The sequence below is a fragment of the Falco rusticolus genome, chromosome 1, assembly GCF_015220075.1.
Source record: "Falco rusticolus isolate bFalRus1 chromosome 1, bFalRus1.pri, whole genome shotgun sequence".
NCBI classification, from domain to species: Eukaryota; Metazoa; Chordata; class Aves; order Falconiformes; family Falconidae; genus Falco; species Falco rusticolus.
In genome coordinates, this window is record NC_051187.1 from 80,080,051 (window position 1) to 80,097,946 (window position 17,896).

General features: G+C 40.5%; 1 protein-coding gene across 1 annotated transcript in view; it reads left to right on the forward strand.

The window, feature by feature from the left end:
• Positions 1–13,686: 13,686 nt before the first annotated feature.
• Positions 13,687–17,896, forward strand: part of NELFA (negative elongation factor complex member A) — a 33,468-nt gene continuing 29,258 nt past the window's right edge. Inside the window, exon 1 of the mRNA XM_037386532.1 lies at positions 13,687–14,379. The gene's annotated coding sequence lies outside the window, so the exon portion shown is untranslated. The remainder of the gene's footprint in view (positions 14,380–17,896) is intronic.

The following is a 17,896-nucleotide window of genomic DNA, read 5'->3' on the forward strand; positions in this document are numbered from 1 at the left end:
TTTAGGCAGACAAATGCATGGCAATGCTGCTTCAAGACTGTTCATTCACTGTTCATTTCCAGCACTTGTTGGAATACGTGAGGCAGATAAATATCTCATGCCCCAGCAATATCAGAATCATGAATCACAATGGTAGTTCTGCAGCTCTGAGACAGAAGGGCAGAGATTCATCTATAACTCATTTACCAATATGAGAAGGAGATAATGATAAATTTAATATTGGCAAATAGATTGAAGGGCATGTGAGGAGCAGCCCCACATACAGGTCAGATTGAAGCGAGATTTGCGGAGAAAAGAGCAAGCATGGTCATGCAGGATGCCAACAAAAGTGGGAAGATTAAGTTAACAGCAAAAGTGGTATGAGATAAGAAAGTAAGTTGGGTAGGGAGAGAAAAAGAAGGGCTAGTTTAGCTGGAAAAGTGGAGGAAAGATCCATTTTCTTAAACCTTTCAAGTCCTCAGACAAGGTTGGTGTAATTGTGATGCACAAGAATGCTTTATATTTGGAGGTGAACAACAAATAATTTTTTTTCTAGACCCTCTCAAAAATGTCAATAATGATATATAGCACTCTGAGGAAGAAACAGATATCCTGACTTTGAAGGTCTAAAACCGATGCATGAACTGTAGGAAGAGTATAAGGACACTGCCCAGTTGCGTAGGGATGGGGTCAGGGAAGCCAAGGCGCAATGGAAGCTGAACTTGGCAAGGGATGCAAAGAAAAATAAGAAGGGCTTCTACAGGTATGTCAGCCAGAAAATGAAGGTCAAAGAAAGCGTATACCCCCTGATGAGCAAGGCTGGCAAACTGGTATTAATGGATGAGGAGAAGGCTCGTTAACAACTTTTTTGCCTCAGTCTTCACTGGCAATCTCTCTTCCCATACCTCTCAAGTGGATGGACTACAAGACAGGGACTGGGGAGCAAAGTCCCTCCCACAGTAAGAGAAGATCTGATTCATGACCACCTGAGGAACCTGAACGTAAATAATTCTGTGGGACCTGATGAGACGCATTCCAGGGTCCTGAGGGAACTGGCTGATGTAGTTGCCAAGCCACTCTCCATGATATTTGAAAGTCATGGCAGTCAGGTGAAGTCCCTGGTGACTGGAAAAACGGAAACATTGCACCCATTTTTACAAAGGATAGAAAGGAGGGCCCTGGCAACTACAGACCTGTGAGACTCACCTCTGTGTCTAGGAAGATCATGGAACAGATCCTCCTAGAAGATATGCTAAGGCACAAGGAGAACTGGGAGGTGATTTGAGACAGCCAGCATGGCTTCACCAAGGGAATTCCTGCTTGACCAACCTAGTGGCCTTCTATAATGGAGTGACTACATCAATGGACAAGAGAAGAGCTACAGATATTGCCTATCTGGACTTCCACAAGGACTTTGACATAGTCATCTACAACATCCTTCTCTCTAAACTGAAGATATGGACTTGACAGGTGGACTGTTCGGTGGATGAGGAATTGGTTGGATGGTCATAGCCAGAGGGTAATGGTCAATGGCTCAATGTTCAGATGGAGATCAGTGACAAGTGGTGTCCCTCAGGGCTCTGTATTAGGACCAGTACTGTTTAATATCTTCATTGATGACATAGTAGGATTGAGTGCACCCTCAGCAAGTTTGCAGATGACATCAAGCTGAGTGGTGCAGTTGACAAGCCTGACAGATATGATTTCATCCAGAGGGACCTGGACAAGCTCAAGAAGTGGGCACATGTGAACCTCATGGGGTTGAACAGACCAAGTGCAAGGTCCTGCACCTGGGCTGGGGCAACAGCTGGTATCAATACAGGCTGGGGGATGGAGGGTTTGAGAGCAGCCCTGCTGAGAAGGACTTGGTGACACCGGTGGATGACAAGTTGGACATGAGCTGGCAATGTGTGCTCCCAGCTCAGAAAGCCAACCTTATCTTGGGCTGGATCAAAAGGAGCATGGCCAGCAGGTCGAGGGAGGGGATGCTGCCCCTTTGCTCTGGTGAGACCCCACCAGGAGTGCTGCATCCAGTTCTGGAGCCCTCAGCACAGGAAAGACATGGACCTGTTGGAACAAGTCAAGAGGAGGGCCACAAATCAGAGGGATGACCACCTCTCCTACGAAGACAGGCTGAGAGAGTTGGGATTGTTCATTTCAGAGAAGATAAGGCTCCAGGGAGACCTTATAGCTGCCTTCTAGTACCTGAAGGGGGCTTATAAGAAAGATGGGCAAACTTTTTAGTGGGGCCTGTTGTGATAGGACAAAGGGTAATGGTTTTAATCTAAAAGAAGGTAGATTTAGACTAGATACAAGGAAGAAATGTTTTATGATTAGGGTGCTGAAACAGTGGAACAGGCTGCCCAGAGAGGTGGTACATGTTTCATCCCTGGAAATAATCAAAGTCAGGTTGGACAGGGTTCTGATCATCCTGATCTAGTTGAAGATGTCCCTGCTCATCGCAGGGGTGTTGACTAGGTGACTTTTAATGGTCCCTTCCAACCCAAACTATTCTACAATTCTATGAACTATAAAGTATTGCTCAAGTGATGTAGACACATCGTAAGGAATGGGATGCCATTATGCAGCTTTGTTGTACGGGGTACTCTCTAGACATGTTCCATTACCATGACTTCTGTGGATTATTGTTTTAAGAAGTTTAAACCCCAGCAAATCAAGAAAAACAAGTTTCACTCTTATGCTGGAACCTAGAACTGTCAGGAAGCTGTAAGCATGTCTGTCTGATAGGTGAATCTGCCTGCCAAAACAGCTGAACACTTTTTCCAAAATTCAGCAATGCCTGAGTGGGAGTTGGACAGGTACTTATACAATTTTAATAGCTTCAAACAGTGCTTATGTTTAAAAGCATGAGCAGGTTATTTACAGTGCAGCCAAATTTTCAAGGTGAGGAGAAAGAGAAGTCACAGAAGATATTTTACTAAGTGCTTAGAGATGTGCACAAGACAGTATGGCAGCCAAGAGAAAAATGAAAGAGGTGTCTGTCAACTAAGCTCTTCCCTTTCTGACTTTGCCTCTGCTCCTTTCATATACTCCTCTTGTCTCTTATGCAACTTCTGTTGTAATTATTCATTTACTCTGGCTCTAAGCTCTTTGTCTCCCATTTGACATCCTTTGCTCTTCCAGCCCCTGATATTCTCCTGCAACCCAACGCTCAGCTGCAGCATGTGAACACTGACCTGTGGTTTGGGCCCTCAGCTGAGCGCAGTCTAACGACACTCCAAAGGAAGTTATTTGTGCACTTCTCCACCACCTTATCCCTCTGCCAAAATGCTACTGTTCTCTAGTGAACATTCTCTGGGTGAAGCAAACACATTGGCTTCTTATCCCCTTGTAGTTGACAGTCTGGAATGCTATGCCAAAACGGATCATAAAGTGCTTTGTAAAGGACGACGTGGAGTGTCACTGATTGACTACATGCTTATCTCATCTGCCAGAATTAGCATCAGCTCGGCTGGCTTTCTGCTCCTAACACAGCTAGCTCCAAGCAGTGCAGGCTGTAAACAAATAAAGTATAGATGAATGTAAAAGAAAGAGACATTCCTGTTTTTAAAAGTCACGTAACCACCCCAAGAACTTCAAACATGCATGGAAGTCTCTCAAAACACTGTGGAGATAGGTTCCCTGAGATCAGTCAATAAATTGATATGTTGGATACTGGGACTGTGCTGAATCAGTGCATATCGGCTATTTGGGGATAGTAAGACACGTGTCCCCTTTTTTTAAAAGGAATGTTATAGGCAGGGGAGGGCTGGGACAAAAATCTGCCCAATCCATCTCCCCAAAAATAAGAGCTGGCTCCAAGTCACACCCTCAGCCATTAGCAGGAGGCCATAGGAGTGCTGAAAAGGCTCTCACTAGACGTTCTCCACCAATTCCACACTGAAGCCCATCTTACCTTTTCTAGGACTTCCTACTTATTTTTAGGGATATGGGAAAGACAAGGCAGTAACCACCTGGTTATTCCTCTCCATTGCTTCTGGATGAAGATTCCTCAACAGGGAGGACTGCCTTGTCCCCAGGAATGGGGTTAGCCCACAGTACCATCCTGCATTATTTTAAGTACTGTATTTGAATCTGTGATAATGCACAAACTACTTCTCATCTCCACATCTCAAAAAAGGAAAGAAAAGAACAAGGCAGAGCCCTCAGTTGCATAAATACTTTTCTCTTGCCAAGGAATCTTCTCTAGGCAAGCATCCTGCATTTTTATCCCAGAGAACAGCATCCTCTCCTCAGAAAACAGGTATCTTTAACTTACTTTGCCACTACAGTCTGGACATTGCAGCAGAAAGGAAAAGAGATTATGTGAGGCTTAAAAGATCCAATTTTTCAAAGCATAAATTCCGGTGATGTCTATGCTAATGGTGTACTTGTGATATGCTAATTTTGCTCATGAGCAGCCATCTCTCAAGAGTATCTAATCTAATATGACCCTGAATCACTATGGGGCAATGGGTTCACATCTAGGGCATGTGGTTGTCATATGGGGAGATTTTTTAATAAGCAATTTGAAATAAATATTTTCAAGATTTACAAAAATATATATTCTAGTGGATTTATGTCAACTTTACAATATACTTGAGGCAAAGACAGGTTTTCAAGTAACATTAGTTGAAGTCTCCTTTTGACAAAGAAATAGCAGGGCTCTCTACAGTGTTTGAAAAAGCATACACTATACATGGCAGATAAATGTGCCTACAGTATATTAAAGCTGAGTTACAGCTTTTATCATGATATTCACTTAACCTCTCCAACTGCTATTTTTTTCATACACTGTCCCAGAAGAGAAGTTAATTTAGGGAAAGCACTTTAAACAGAATTGATACACTAGTGTGAGAACAAAACAAGCCTACCATTCCTCACTTGTTCCAGTAGGTTTTTTGAGCCTGAAACACTCCCACTTGGCTCAGCTGTTTTTGTATTTAAACTTCAGGTTTTGAGTCAAAAACAAAAAACATTTGTTCAGCAATTTTAAAGCTAGAAGTATTTAACATTTTTCCCTTGATGTGTAAAATTTGATTCACTGCCCTGTTGTATTGATGTTACTGGAGAGGCTTTACACATGATTTAGAAGAGAGATCAGCATTGCAGGACACCCAAGATGGCAAGTGGGCAGACAGCATGCTGTTGGGCTGGCGCAGGGCAAAGAGCCACAGCTTCTTTAGAGAGGCATTTGTGAGAGGCAGTAGCTGTCAGCTCCTAGTTCAAATTGAATCCTGGGTTCAGCAAGAGCTGCTGCCTTCCAGAGAGGCAAAGTAATTCCCATTAGCCAACCAGCTGCAGGACCTTGTTTCCTTGAGAGGCAGGATCACCTGGTTCCAGCCAGGTTTCTGCAGGAGTATATACCCTCTTTCTGAGGGGAGAAAAATTAAGCACTTCAGCAGTGTAACCCTCTTTATCCTGAACCTCAGGAGTGCCTGTCCTCATTATTATCACTTAGACCTGCAAAGCTGCTTTTCTGCTCCAGGCTTGCAGGGGAGGGGGGCAGGGGCAGGGAGAAGCATACATATATTCTGAAATTTAAAAACTCTGAAAGGGAGGAAAATATTTGCTATTTATTATCAATTATTTTATTAGTTGGACTCTTTCTACTTAGTTTTTATTTATTGGAGAAAGTGTCAGATCTATTTTTTTTTTAAGCCTGTAATTAAGCACAGTCAGGAGTCATTAGATAATTCAAAAAGCCTGCTGTTTCCCATTAACTAAGAGCAACTAGCAAAACAAGGGGTTTTTTTAATGGACTAGGCCTAGCTCTAAGTGTAGAAGTATCTTGGCGGGCAAAGGCACACACTATACTTAGAGATCCCATCTTCATGCTGTAGAATGCTGTAATTAATTCCCTCCAAACTGGAGTTGAAAATTGCCTCTTTCCAAACACTGAAATTAACAGAGGATTAAACTGTCATCTTTTGCATAAAAATGGGCTTTGAAGATTGATTGTGCTATGAGTCACCTTTTATCTTGAGATCAGCTATTTATATCTCATGCAGGTTGTGCTTTTTTGCTAGCACTTCATCTAGGTGGGAAAAGACTGCATATAGTGGTGTGGGATGTTTGTGAATCAGTGAATTCTGGCTTTTCTATCTTCTAACCAGTGTTATGTTGCAAATGTCACTGGAGAAAAAGAGAAGAGTATGAAGCTAGCAAAAATGGTAACTCCAGTATAAAGAAAATAGAGCCTTAAGACCCCATCTTCCTCCGAGACAGGCAAATGTTAAAAAATACCTTTGTTGCACCAGCAAAAAAAAAAGACATAAGAAAATGTTTGGGCGCTGTTCATGTCACACCATACTATGTTGGCATTTCCATTTGACATGCAGACTTGTCAGTTTTAAGTGTAGCTGTGAACTACAGATGCTTTTAAAATAAGGGATAGAGGAAAATAGATTCCCATTCAAAATAGAACCTGTGCTAGGTCTAAAAAGGCCTGAAATTTACTAGTCATACAGACAATTTTTCAGCTGCACTAACACTGAGGGAGGGAGAGAACATACTGAGGTGCTCTCTGTCCTTTATCTTTCAAGCTGGTTTTGAAATCTCCAAATGAAATATTTCCTCAGTTTCTAGGGACCAGCTGTTCAACAAGTGGTGGGAAATGGAGGGAGCAACAGACAAGCAGCTTTGAAATCTGCTCATACTGGCATGGCTGAATTGTATTCACTCATCTTTCCAGAAGCCACTGAACCGATGCACTCATGCAGCAAAATGGAACTGGTACATTCATATCCTTTTCACCTTGGTACTTGCATAAAATATTTGCCCTACCTTTGCTGTTCCTTTGGATGCCCATTGGCCTTTTATCTATTTACCAAAGCAGGAAGTACCTAGTAGGACTGAGTTAATGTCTGACAGATCAATAGTATTTGCCAGGTACTATTGGCTTAGGCTTCCTAACAACCACTACTTTTAATGAAAGTGTTAAGATCTATAGGTAGGTGTTCCTTCTGAAGTTACACCACTGAACTGAAATTTAACCCTTCACATTTCCAAAAGTCAATCAGGCTGTCATTGAAACAATGGAATAAAATCACCAGTCCTTGATCTATTGCTGTTTCTATTTAAAGTTGATAAACAGTTGATTTCACATAAGATCTCATCAGCATTCCTTAGTCAGCATGATTGTTTCTGGACTTCCTGGCATTCCGACTAACTAAGCAAGCAAGTTAAGGTTATTTAGGAGCTTACAGCTAGGATGGATGGAAAGGGAAAGTAGACAACATGCTGCCACCTTTTGGTTACAGAAACAAGAACAGGTATTATCTGGACAGATCTATCTAGTGGAAATTAAAATACATCTGTGCTTGTTTTCTGTAACAAAACAACCCCAAAGTCCATATAATGCAAGGTGCAACCCTTCATGTTCTAAACTGCTGCTCTGAGTTTAGCTCACATTTCACACTTGTTCAGTCTTGTTTGTGCTCATTAATAATTACCAATCAATAATTAATAATTTCTCTCATTTAAAACATACAGGCTTGAGTTCTCTCACCTAAAACTAATGCTTTGCAACACTAAACTGACTTAAGGAATAACTGCAGAATAGAAGGTACAAGATCTCATGAATTAGTAGCTTGTAGAAGTAGACTACTGCATGTCATAACTCCTGTTTGGCTATTTATAGGGACGCACATAGTTAAGGCAGCCTGACACTTTCATTACTAGATTCGTTATCAGTATAATTGGCACGTTACAACTTTTAACCTTAACTGTTCGAGCGAGATTTTCTGTGCTGGCAGGCTGCTGAGGACCTGAAGGGTATTTTGTTTCCTTGCTTATTAAAACATTGGTTCAGCTGTCTTGTGAGAATAAAAGATGGAAGAATGCCCATCTTAATAAAAGAAATGCAAGATTGTTCTGTTAAAAGTTTGCATACCTTCTAGTTTGATGCAGAGCATTGGAATTTAACAGATGAGCTATCTGTATCAGGGATGTGCTTCTCACTGCTCAGATGAGTCACTGCACAAATTTGGGCCAAGTGGCAAGCCTTTGAAAATCCCAGTTTAAATATGTTCTGTAAAGACTTAGGGGAGCTTGTGAGCTCAAGTCCATGAATGCTCTGTTACTCCCAGCTCCCATGTGCCAGAGGCTCTTTACATTTACTGTGCATACAGATACACTAAGCATGCCCCACCCCGGGGCACAAAAATCCATCAAACACTTGATCTTCTGTTTTCCGACACTGGCACTGAGTTCTCAATCTCTTCTCCTAGCGTATGGGTAATGTAAAGGAGGATCTCATCTGCCTGTACTGCAGAAGGGACAGGAATTCTCCAGTCACCATCGAAGCAGTGTTGGTAGCCCTGTAATGCTCTATACCAATGATCCATTAGTCCTTGAGACCTGAAGCCCCTGATAGCCTACAAGATCTAGCTCTGGGAGTACTTGATAGGGTGCTGAGGGCCCCTCAGGTGGAACACCTGGACAATATACCCTAAGGGTGTCTGGCTGTGAGATCACCTTACAGGACACTGCTCAAGCCACCTGTGCAAACTGCACTTTGGTGCACCTCCCACCCAGATTAGCCCCAGTCACTCAACCATGAGCAAAGCTGTGCAGCAGACCTGAACTTGGCCCTTATGCCACATCATGCCGTTGTTACACTTAACACCTGGGTGCTTGTATGCAAAATGTCCCTGTCTCAGGGAAGACTTGCAGTCTTGCAGACGTTTAATGTACTAATGGTGCCACCCTACACTGTCTGCTGCACCACACTCAAAAACTGGCAGTTGGTGTGCACCCTTGTACCTTGAAGAGTTCTAAGCTCTCCTGCCATTTGGAAGAGTATCCAGAGGACCACAGACATGAGGAAAACCACCAGGAATTATCTTGTTTCTGCACTGACCACTTACTGACTGTCTCAGCAGAGACACTCAACAGCTTCACAGACACTGTCATATAAAGATCAAGAAGCTGAAGGAGACCTACAAGAATTGTTGGTAGGGATTTTGAAGGAAAACAACCCCCACCCATGTGTTATCACTTTTTCAGAGAGTTTAGCTTCATCACCTACCAGGAAAAGGAAGAGAGGAACTGATTTTTCTTTTTAAGGAGGGAAGTGGTACATTGATTTACCATGCAGTGTGGTGCTTAATCTCTCAGGGAGGAGGGCATCTGTTATCTTTGACAGGTCAGGATCATGCCATTAGGAATCTGGGTCAGTGGTGGGAAACAGCAAGACAGATCCATCCAGAGGTAAATGAGGCCTCCTTTTCCTACCAGTAAATTCCCCTAAACCTCTTGGCAACCAGAATTCCTTCTCCCAATCTCAGCACTCATCTTCCACACATCTCATGAACTGTTTTTTACCCATCTTCCAAGGGCAGTTTTTTTATCCATTTACCCTACATGCTCAGCATCAGCACAGAAGACACGCAGTTGCCCAAAGCAGTCACTGAAGCCACATCAAGTTGGAGAGGCAGGGAAATACCTGGACCAGCAGGCCTGCTAGAAATACTTGCAGGGATAGGCTTCTATTTTTTTTTCTTTTCTCTCTGTCTGCAACTTTCCCATCATTTTTAGAGAAGCATATCTAGCTTGTAGATATAGAGCTGTATATAGCTACTCAGTGCACAGAATGGACCATGATATGGAGATGAGTCAGGATTGTGTAATTAATCAGATCATGTCCAGAGGATCCTGGCTCTTTTGTTGCAGAAAGTGAACACAATGACTGCAGGAAGCAAAAAAGTGATTGCTGGCTGAGGTGTTTGTATGCTGCTCGAAAGGACTGGATTCTCTATTTGCCTTTCACACAGACTACTAGATTAGCCACTTAAAAACCCATTTTTCATGGGCGGCCATGAACTGGATATAGGGTTTTGCTGCAAGCCTAAATTCTAACCTTGTGTAGCTGCAATGTAATGTAATAAGCTGTAATGCTATCTTCTCCTTACTTTATGAGGATGTAATCAAAATACATTGAATTCTGTCTGTGAAACTCTCAGTTCCTACACTATTGTGTACCATTGAAAAGTCCATAATGAAATTACTAACTCTGTCTTCAGAGCAGGATTTGAACAGTAATTATTAAGGCATAGAGTCCCACATCAGGCATCAAAGAGAGAACAAAACATTGAATAGTTGCTCATCAAGTGACCACCATCCTTTCTGTGCACTGAATGGGCGCATGTCATGACTACTTCGCAAAATGTAAGGGGAGACAAATCAAAGTTCTGAAAACATGAATTCTGGCATTTTCTAACTTCAGAATCCTTGACTTTGCAGCCTTAAGATATAAATCCTATAAAATAGGATTCTTGTGTGGAATTTGAAGATACATTATGTAAAACAAAGCATTAAGAGCCATAAAAGGAATCCCTGTAGATTAAAAGTGCAATTAAGACTGACATTTTTAATACTTTAACCCTGATTATTATTAATTAATTTAAACCTATACATTCATCAGCGCAAGCTTTATCATAATATTAGAACTGTAAAAAGGTCCACAGAGTTTTGAAGTAGTTGAACTAAACTACTGTCAAACAGTAATGAGGCAGTGTAACTCTGTGTGTAAACAGACTTAAGATAATAATATGAAAGACATTTAAAGAGATTGGGAAAGTGTAAATTAATATATTTTTCTATTTCAGCTAATTATTCTCTTTGGAAGATTACACTGATGAAATTATGCCTGTAGCTAACATACTTGACCATCTGTGTCCCATGCTTCAGTGCGTAAGTTGACACACTTGGCTCTAGGTCTGTGGCACTGCAGTAGGTTGGTCTTACAGCTCCTTCTCTGTATTCATCAGGATATGGGTTGTTTGAACTGTCAGTAACAGAGTCTGCCTCTTAAATTCAAGCTGTAGGAGGTAAAACAAAATCCCAATACATCAGTCAAGAGGATAGGATCACACTTGTAAGCCAGCTATTAGAACACTAATGTTTTTCATGTTTATGGTTTTACTCAGAAGGCCTCTCTCTACACCCATGTTCATCTGCCCTTGTACCTCAGCTGCCAGAAATATGTTTTGCAAAGACCTTTAACTGAATTTACTCTGATGCAACAATAATCTCATCTCTGCACTTGCTTTTTCCCTGGATTCCTGCCAGCTCTTCAGAAAAGCTGGTTCCGGAATCAATTTTGTAAGGTTTGTATGTGAATGAACAGGACCTTTAATGTTTCATCTATGAACATTTTAACAGTGAAAAAGCAAATAGCAAATGACAGTAAAACAAAAAAAACTTGATTCCACCATTGTTTTCATGTTCATCACCACCCCATGCTTGGCTGGGATCAGCTTTCCCTTTGCTTGCTCATTCCCTGTTCTGCATTTTCCTGCCATGTTGTCAAATGTGCAAAGAACTGGTTTATCCCTGCCCCACCAGCATCAGCATTTTACCACGTTATTCCCTGAATTACTGTGGAAAGATTCTGTGTAGCCTGCAGGTTAGGACTATGATATTTCTATTTCAGTTTCAAGGTTTGCATTCTAAGTGCTAGTATTAAACTGGGACATTTACAAGGCATCTGGCAGCTTTGCATTTGGCAGTTTGCAAAGAAGCTGGGCACCTAGTTCAATGGTGGAGTTACTTTCCTTGTTCTGTATCACTTGATATATAATTAAGATAAAATTGCACTACCAGGCTTTCTGCATGTCAGTGTACGATCTATTCCATTTAGTCACAGTAAATTACACACTCATCATTATCCTATGAAACAGCATAGTACCAGTGAGTCAATTATACCTGAGGTCAGATTGCTCTGTGTTCAATGTCTTCCTATTATGCCTGATTTTCCTGCCATTAAACTAAATGATGGTCTCCTATTGATTTAAAAAAAAAGTAGGATTTGAAGGGATTTAAGAAATAATGTAAAAATTGCTATCATTAACTTTTTCCAAAACATTTACTAAAATAAAAAAATATTTTTTGGAATTACTGAGGTTTTTTAATTTGCTTCTGTTTTTCTTTTCCCTCTTTTGCTCTTCTCATTCCCCTCCCCCATCAGTTTGAAAACCTGAGTGCATAATGTCACCTTTGAAAAGGGCTTCGAGAGCCGTGGATCAAAACCTCTTCTATGTAAGTGTCAGCACAATCAATTTCAAAACATCTTCCCTCAAGCTAACTGACATCACCTAACAGTATAAAAGGAATTAAGAAATTAAGCTGAATTTAAACATCCCCCTTATTAATACAACTGAAAATTGGGAAAAGTACAACATTCTTTTTAACTCCAGCTGTCTCCTCCTTGGTTTAGCCCAGTTAAATTTCAGATGAGGAAAAATGTAGAGTAAAAATCACTGATCAGATGCTGGAGAACTGAGTTAAAGACCTGCCTCATGTAGTTTTCTTACCCAGCCCCAAGCATATAATTTTATCTACCCTAGTCCTTAGCTGCCTCTTTGTTAAATAGGGTAACACGTGTACAAATCTCATAAAACTGTGAGAATCCTTTTCATCAGGGATCGAGTCATTAAAATCCAATGGCAATTAGAACCATACAGACGGATACAAATAGTAAATGTGAACAAAATATGTCTTCTGAAGCTCCCTGTGGATGTGTCCATCAAGACATCCTCAGTTACTAAATACAACAAAAGCCTTGCTAAAGTTATAATAATAATTTTGAAAAAGGAAGAAAACTCTCAGCACATCAGAGTGAAACAAATAATACTTATCCAAAATGCATGGAAAAGTAAAATGGTTTAAGCACTTAATTTACTGGGTCTATTATGGACATTCAGTATCAGTTTGTACTGAGTAGCAATGCCTCAATAATTCATAAACAGTCACATGCTAAATATTGTAAGTTTGCCAGCAAAAACTGCAACCTTGTAAGTTATTATTACAGTCCCAGAGGAAATCCAGCCATGCTGAGAAAATTTGTACTGAAAAAGAAAGTTTGTAAGGAGAGGTATTTATGTTTCATTAGATGAAATCAGACCAAATACAAGGACTGTAAGCCTGAAAGCTTGTTTATTTTTCCAATTATATCTGATAAAATATGATGTCTTCCTACAAGCCTAACTCTTCTTATAGATTACAAAAGTATTACTTTAAAAGTAAAACATTTACAAGAAAAACTTCACTACAGTTGATAAATATTACAAACAAATGGACATGTGAAATGACATAAAACACGTCCATTTGGAACCCTTCCTTCACCAATAAAGCCTAAGATAACTTATAACTGGAAAAGATTAAAAGAATTATAATAATTTTCACTGTTCTCTACATAGCTCTAAAACTGCAAAGCTAGTAATTTTCCCCTGCTTATTTGTATTTTTCCCATAGCAATGAAAAGAACGAAAATAAAAAACTTTAAAGAGCCGTAGTAAAAACATAAAAATGGGTGGAGAAAATTCACTGGCTTGAAAAAACTTGAAAAGCTTTTAGTTCATTTTAACTTTCAGTGACTATAGTTCAAGTTCACAGTATCCCTTAAACTATGAGAGATGTTTTGATTTCAGCCAGACTCTTCAGTTATGCATATCTTGTCTTGTCATGCTCTTCAGAGGTGTCTGTATTTTTTTTCCACTATAATCGGTGTTTTTCAGAAACTCCAGTTCTCAAAGCAGTATCTGAACTAACACTAGAGATATTTATTGCCAGGCACTAACTGACATTTACTGTTTATTCAGACAAGCTGAAAAACATGTATGCATTTGAAATTTATTGTGGGTAAATTTGTACAATTTTATGATTGGGGGGGGGGGGAGAGAAGGAGAGAAAGAGAGAGAATTCTCTGGCTTTATATGCACTGCTATTAGAACTTCTCTGGAAAAAGTATTACTCAAACACCCATTAGCCCAAGCATGTCTTGCTGAAACACTATCCTGAAGCCATCCTTCTGCAATTGCTAAGTGGTTCCACCAAGAAAACCTCATGATTTTGCTGGCTACCCAGATTGTCCTTTCTATCAGACTTACCAGTTGCCTCTACAGCCTGAACTACTGGTGTTCCAGCTTCTGACACTTGCCTGTACCAGCAGACCTGTTGTCCATACAGCCAAGCATCAAGTATCAGTGTAGTCTGGTATTCAGCTCCTGATTTTATTGTCCTTGGAAAAGGAGTACTTGCTGTCCTAATGGAATCCTGCCCAGCAAGCTGCACAAATACAGAGACAAATACCAACAAATGAAGGAAACAAATGGGACGTAAGCAAATACTGCCATAAGGAATCTCTCTTTTAATTATAAGGAGCTACCACTAAAAGCAGGAAATTTTGTCTGAGGGACTTCTAAATTCAAGGACTTCTATCTTTTATCACTGCCAATGACCACAATCCAGAGCCAGCAGAGGTGGACTGTGAAATCCAGGTTCTCCATTGACTCATAAATACGGAAAGAGTTTCAGGCCCAGATAACCTACATCTCCTAAATCACACCTAGAACATCCAGTTGTATCACGCATGGAGTTTCTTGAACAGTGGAATAGGTACGTACGATACAATACAACTTTATGGTAAGACTGAGATACCGTAACTCCTGACTGAATATTTTAGTGTGTCCTTTCTATGCCTCCTGAGTTTTAAACTCTTCTCCAAGTGCTCAGTGTGGGACCTGTGCCAAAAAATTTACAAATTTTCAGTTCTTTCCTACTTTACACGGTGACATGAAAATGGTCTTTTTTGAGAAAGCATGGGCTGGGCTACCGGGCTATCAGATGGTTTGAAAATTGGCTGGACTGCCAGGCTCAACTGGTAAAAACGAATGGTTGACATGTAGCTAGTGAAGAACTTAGTGTTCAGCATCTTGACAAATGACCAGATGAAGACAGAACACACCCTGAGCAAATTTATGGACAGCAAATTATGCAGTGGCTGACATGAGGACTGGCAGAACTTAATCCAGAGACCTCTCAATATATTTGAGGATTAGGTCAACAGATGCCTCAGGCTCAGTAGAGAATAACCTCAGGCATCAGGACAGTTGGGAAACTGGCTGAGCATCAGCCCACAGAAAGGACCAGGGAGGGGATCATGGCGGTGTCAGGCTGAGCATGAGCCCATTAAGCCAACAGTGCACTCTCACTGCAAATAAAGCAAACTGCATCCTGGACTCCATCAAGAATCGAAAGAGGTGTATCAGGGAAGATACTATCCCACACTCATTAAAACAGAGAAATTAGGAGCAAAAATTTTCACAGAGGCTGAAAAATTCTACTTTAACTAAATGTTTATCCAGTATGCATAGAAAGTAAAAGAGCACCTTTTCATAAAAATGGGCATAAACTAGCTGGGAAATTAGAAGGTAGTAATCCTTACCAAAGCAGTGAGTTTCTGGAGTAGTTTTCTGCCTTCAGTAGCAGGGTAAAACAATCAAGGTAGTTGCAAAATGGAGTTTAATAATTTATAAAAAGACAAACGTAATAATGTTGCACATAGCAGCAAGTGGTGATGTCAGAGGTCGCATCCAGTCTTACATTCCTGAATGCAGCATGCTTAAAGAGTGATAAAAAATGAAAGAAGATAAAAAATAGTTTCTGAAACATAATAAATAGGGAGAGAAAAGAGGAGGCAATAATATGGTTGTTGGCAAACAAAGTCCCTGGAGGTAATGAAGAGGGAAGCAATCTTCCTTGAAAATTTGGTGACTTTCTTGTCGAAGACCACAATGCTGTCTCAGTGTGGCCTGATGCCACTGACTTTAATAACCCTCATTTTGTAGCACAGTTTTATTGTGATGGCTGCTAGAAGCATTACTGCTTCTAACAAAACAGAAATACCACATTTTATACAGTGTATGCCATGGGATGTCAAGTAACAGATGAACCTGTATGATTCCCTTGCATCCCTTATCTACAAAGCAAGGCCTTTCTACCATTTGATCATATCATCATAAGCAAAGATGATACAAAGCATCACACATGCACAAATATATGACTTTGAAAGAACAAGTTTATTTGTGATCAGCACTTTGCATTTTAGGTCCTAGTGTTTTTTTAAAACCCCTAATGGTTTTTAATTTTGCACATTGTTATGCCTGATTAATGATATTTGTACTGCTCACAGTGGTTGTGTTCTTGTTTATTAAAAAGTAATTGAGAAGATAATTGAGCTCTGCATTCATCGTTTTATGTTTTAAATAACTATTTAACTGCCTCCTTTTGTTACAATAACACATTAAAAAAACCTTACTAAAATCAGGAGTGAAAGAAAGGCAACATAAGAGGTGGCAGAGGCAAGTGCTTCTATGTCAGTGGAAGCGCAATGGCTGTAGACAGAGATGTCCAGAAAAAGCTAAAGGAATACTCTTCAGCCAGGCCCACCAGCCCTAAGAACAAATACCCTTTTGATGACCTCTGAGGTCAAACATGGGAAGCAAATAAGACTTTAGTGAAACCTGGAAGTCCCATTAATCACCCCATATGCCCTGCTAGGTAGGAGAGCAGCACCTTTTCCAAAGCAGTGCAAACTAATGAAGCCAGGGCAACCCTAAGGAGGATGCACTACCACTACACTGAGTAGCTGCTGCTGAGTGACATACGGAGATGGAGGAATGTAGAAGGGGAGTTTCCAGTCAGATGGCTGGCTCCTCAAGGATGGGACCTATCACACAGGTATGCTGCTCTGCAGAGACTTCAAGGAAATTGTTTCATCACTGCTGATAACCTTCAATTTTCAGGCCCCATTAGCCACTACTAAACATCAGAGCCCCAAAGTGGCAGTGTATCGAATGCAGCTGCTCTAGAGCAAGATAGAAAGCAAATGGCTGTTTTGAATTCTACCTCTCACTCTTCATGGGCCTTTAGCATCTTATGATTTAAGTCACTACACCATGAAGTTTATTTGGGGAAAAAAATAATCACAGAATCGTGCGGCTGAAGTCATGAGAGAGTATGACAGTAATATAAGTGTAATGGTAGCCAGATGGAGCACCATTGCAATAATTGCATGGCACATCAGGCCATGCCCATTCACAAGAGAAGAGGTATCCAGGACAATTTTCATAGCTTTTATGTCTATTTATTTCTGCAGAACAGAGTTATATAAGTTTCAAGAGACTTTGCTTGCCAGGGAAGGTAGCTGTGTCACAGCTGACACAAGAGGTTACCAGGAGCAAGCTTCCCATTTGTCTTGAGGAAGTCAGTTAATCTGGTTTTGAGAAAATTCTTAGTGTTTCCTTTCAGATCCCATCACTACAGCAAATTTTAAGACAAAATTAAAATGCAAAAACTCCTAAAAAAGTAGCATTTTATGAACTGAAGCAGTATAAAAATGTACTGACAGGTACTAAAACTGATAGTAAGTATCATTTTATGAAATCAACTACTGCTTAATGATTATTTCATTGTGTATGTAAAAGTACTGAAATAGATTTTCCTTAAAATTATGTTCACCTTAGACTTACTGGCAAACCTCTGTTGTCAGTTAACATAAAGGATATTAGCCTGTTACTACTATCAGTCGCTCCATTAGTGCCCCTAACAGCTCTAAAGGTTTAACCACGCAGACAACTTATGTGCCAACCTGATACCACAGGACAAAATTTTTCCTCTTTTTGTGCTTTGAAAAATAGGAAACTGCACTTTAAAAACATACTGAAATATTGAATATACTAAAAAGTTGCAGTGTTTAGAACTCCAGTTACAAACATGAAAGTAAAAATAAAAGTGCAGAAAAGCTCAGTTATTCAACCTTAATGGCAATGTGGGGGGGGTGGGGTCGGAGGGTGTATTTTATGTTCATACACAATCTACTATATTGTCTACCTTCTTGGGCTGTCCCCTGTCATTGTGGCATGAATCACAGCCTAAAGCCTTGTTGGCTCAGAAACTGCCATACTTGCCATTGTAGGATGAGATGCTCATCCTCAGTGCCACTCAGTGCCACTGCTAATGCTGTTTATTGCATATGCCTCAGTGCTTCCTAAAACACAATAAAAGCAGTTTCTTGTTCACTGAGAACTCAGTGCCAACACCAGCCTGGGATCTCTGCCTATTGGCATACACC